The sequence below is a fragment of the Eulemur rufifrons genome, chromosome 23 (assembly GCF_041146395.1).
Source record: "Eulemur rufifrons isolate Redbay chromosome 23, OSU_ERuf_1, whole genome shotgun sequence".
NCBI lineage: Eukaryota > Metazoa > Chordata > Mammalia > Primates > Lemuridae > Eulemur > Eulemur rufifrons.
In genome coordinates, this window is record NC_091005.1 from 32,275,417 (window position 1) to 32,279,326 (window position 3,910).

Genomic DNA, 3,910 nt, shown 5'->3' on the forward strand with positions numbered 1-3,910 from the left:
CTAGCCCGCCGACGCCTAGCCCGCCGCCGCCTAGCCCGCCTCCGCCGCCTAGCCCGCCGCCGCCTAGCCCGCCTCCGCCGCCTAGCACGCCGCCGCCTAGCCCGCCGACGCCTAGCCCGCCGCCGCCTAGCCCGCCTCCGCCGCCTAGCCCGCCGCCGCCTAGCCCGCCTCCGCCGCCTAGCACGCCGCCGCCTAGCCCGCCGACGCCTAGCCCGCCTCCGCCGCCTAGCCCGCCGACGCCTAGCCCGCCGACGCCTAGCCCGCCTCCGCCGCCTAGCCCGCCGCCGCCTAGCCCGCCTCCGCCGCCTAGCCCGCCGACGCCTAGCCCGCCTCCGCCGCCTAGCCCGCCGCCACCGCCACCGCCGCCTAGCCCTCCTCCTCCTCCTCCTCCTCCTCCTCCTCCTCCTCCTCCTCCTCCTCCTCCTCCTCCTCCTCCTCCTCCTCCTCCTCCTCCTCCTCCTCCGCCGGTTTCGTGCCGGGATCCCATGGTCCTTGGGGTTGACCAGATGTCCCGTCGCACTTAGTCTCTGCGGGGCTGGCCCCATCGATGCTATGGAGGGGGATCACCGCCAGGAGGCGCTGCGGTTGCGGGCTTCTCGACTCCCTCTCCTTCCCCACCCCTCCGCTCGCCCGCTCCTCCTTTCTTTACTCCCTATCGCCCCGCCCCGTTTTTTCTCCACACACACGCAATTATCACGCTCACGAACTATCCCGGGACCTGGCGTGACTTTCATCGCAATCTCCCCCCCCCCCCGGACACACACACATAGAGACACACCCTCCCGGCAGGGAGCACCCTGAGTGGTCGAGCAGATGTCGCTGCTGCATGCGGCCTCCGCATGGGTTCGCTGGTTGACCAGATGTCTGGTCCTTGGGTGGTTGACCAGATGTCTGCTCTGTGGTTGTCATCCTGACAGGGGGGCTTCGGGGCGGATGTGGTCTCTCTGGCCTCGCTGCCCCTAGGGGTCACCCTGCGATCGGTATTCTTCTCGCGCGGGGCGAGGGGCGCTCCGGAGCATTCCTCTCCTCTCGGAGTTTCTGTCTGCAGTCTCTCGACTTGCTCTCACTCCCCTACCCTGCTGTGTGACTTTGTTTTTGGTCCTTTCATTTTATCTATTCTCTCTTTGCCTTTTCCTGCCCGCCTTTCCGCTCCCCCCCCCCCCCCGGATTCATGGTTTCACGTCACGCGGGTGACGTGCCGACACACCAGGAGGCCCTTCTCACACGTGCGCGTGAACACGCAATCAACACGTTTATGAACTAGAAAGGGATCTGGTGTGACTTTGCTATTATTTCCCCTCCCCTCCTCCCCGCGCTGAGAATGAGTTTCCCCGGGCTCGTGTGCCCGCCTGGGAATCGGCTGCAGACGCCATGGCCCCGGGTCGACCACATGTTGCCCTGGGGTCCACCAGATGTCTCTGGCGAATTGGGGCCCTAGGGTGCTTGTGACGGTGTGGTCACTAGGTGTCGCTCTGGGCTCAGTATTCTTCCTTCTCGCTGTGACTTTGGTCTCTTTTTTCGAAATTTCTTTCTTTCTTCCTCTTTTGCCCTGTTTCCATTTTCCCTTCTTAATCTCTTTCTCTCTTTTTGTTGCTTTTTTTCCACGGCAGATGGGTGATGTGTGTGTGGAGGAAACGCGGCGTCAGGGAGAAGACACATCTCACACGTGCTCGGGAACACCCGATCGTCACGCTTCTGAGTACCGACCGATGGATCTGGTCCCGAATTTTTTAATAGTTTTCTCCTCTCTCTCTCTCTCTCCCTCTCCCCCCCTTCCTTCTCTTTCCTTTCTCTCCCTTCCTTTCTTTCTTTCTCTCGCTCTCTCGCTCTCGCTCTTCTTTTCTTTCTGACAGAGTCTCTCGTTCTGTTGCCCTGGCTAGAGTGCCATGGCGTCAGCCTAGCTCACAGCAATCTCAAACTCCTGGGCTCAAGCGATCAGACTGCCTCAGCCTCCCGAGTAGCTGGGATTACAGGCATGTGCCAGCATGCCCAGCTAATTGGATATACGTGTGTGTGTGTGTGTGTGTGTGTGTGTGTATATATATATATATATATATATATATATTTTTTTTTTTTTTTTTTTTTCTTGAAACAGAGTCTCACTCTGTTGCCCAGACTAGAGTGCCGTGGCGTCAGCCTAGCTCACAGCAACCTCAAACTCCTGGGCTCAAGCGATCCTACTGCCCCAGCCTCCCGAGTACCTGGGACTACAGGCATGCGCCACCGTGCCCGGCTAATATTTTTCTGTATATATTTTTAGATACTGTTTCTGTATATATTTTTAGATATATAGTTTCTTTCTATTTTTAGTAGAGATGGGGGTCTCGCTCTTGCTCAGGCTGGTCTCGAACTCCCGACCTTGAGCGATCCACCCGCCTCTACCTCCCAGAGTGCTAGGATTACAGGCGTGAGCCACCCCGCCTGGCGTGTACGTTCTGTATTCACAGACAGACGGAAGGCAGGGAGAATGTTACCCTTTCAAAGCCCGCCCTGCTCGCCTCTCAGCCCACCGATGGCACTCTGAATCCCGTGGCATTCCTTCACTCAGCTGAATTCTTCAGCACCCGACCCCCCCCCACCCCACCCCCGTGCCACGGGAGTTCGTTCTCATGGCAGAGCCATCGAGGCTGTTGCCACACGTGTTGTAGGTGCCTAGGCAGACTGTGCCCTGGCCCCGAGGAGGTACGGAACCGCCTATCGCCTCGGGAGGGAGGGACAAGATGTGTCCGTGTCCAAGGCGACGTCCTGTCGATCACGAGGAGGCCTGCAAAGGCTCGTATCTGCCAGGCATTGAGCCACATGACATGAAACACCGGTGTGTTCCTTCACTTAGGTGGTGTCGCGTGTTGATACTCACAGAGGATGATAAACCCACTCGCATGCCGGCTGAGCCCCCTGTGTCTCCTCCTCTATCCACTGAGGGAAAAAACCGCAACGAAAGGTAGAAAACCACAGGGTGGGAAGAGAGCCCGTCGCTCTCCCTATGTGACCGTCCGGAGTGCTCGTTCAGATGGGAGGAGGTGTGTTTGTGTGTGTGTGTGTGTGTGTGTGTGTGTGTTTCATTGATTTTGGTGCCATCTTTTCTCTGCAGCTGCGTCAGAGGACAGCGATTTTTCCGATTTTCACTCCGCTGAGTGAATTGCCTTTTGAAGAGAATGTCCACAGGAAGCCTACGGTTCTCCCGCGTGGGTGGCCCTCCTCTAGAAATGAATCTCGTTTCTTGAACGGAGGGGACTTGTTGACGCCATCATTCTTTCGGGACGACTTCTCAGACGCTAGCTTTGGACCGCAACATAGGTGCCCCCGACATTGCCTCAAGGGTTCCGTGGTGCCTCCTGTCAAGAGACCCCACCGACCGTCCCCAGCCTGCCCGCTCAAGGGAGCCGGGCCCCTTCTGATCTGTCCGCCCGCCGTGAAGCTCCCTCCCGAGGGTCGGAAAGCCCACCTGTTTCCCAGTTCGGTTGAATGATGGGGCACCCGGGCAGGGCACTGGCACCGAGTGACTCCATTCTGAGTCTGTCTGCTCTGTGGGGCGGGGGCGGGTGTGGGGGGGGCAGTTCCGTCTCGACCGGTGGCCTCCTACCGACTGACTCTATGGGACGGACCATTCTCACTCAGGATCGTGTACCTTCTTGGCCTAGGCACATCCCGGCACTGAAAGCCACTTTTCGGGGACACTCTCCCACGTACAGATAGATGGCCTGCACGAGTGCTCTTCCTTTCTCGAAACACTGGAAATCTGTCCTCAATTTTACCTGACCTACCTGACGGTGTGTGATAAAGGAGCATAGAACCCTCAGCCACCCTCCACCTTCCCGCTGTCACGAGAGACAGTGCCGAGCGTGAAATTCTATCCCTGACTCTCTGTGTCCACCGGAACGTGGCCTGACTGCAGTGACGTCAGCTACGT

At 58.7% G+C, this 3,910-nt stretch overlaps 1 pseudogene; it reads right to left on the reverse strand.

The window, feature by feature from the left end:
* Nucleotides 1-1,180: 1,180 nt before the first annotated feature.
* LOC138374044 (small nucleolar RNA U13) lies at nt 1,181-1,272 on the reverse strand (annotated as a pseudogene).
* Between the last annotated feature and the right edge of the window lie 2,638 nt (nt 1,273-3,910).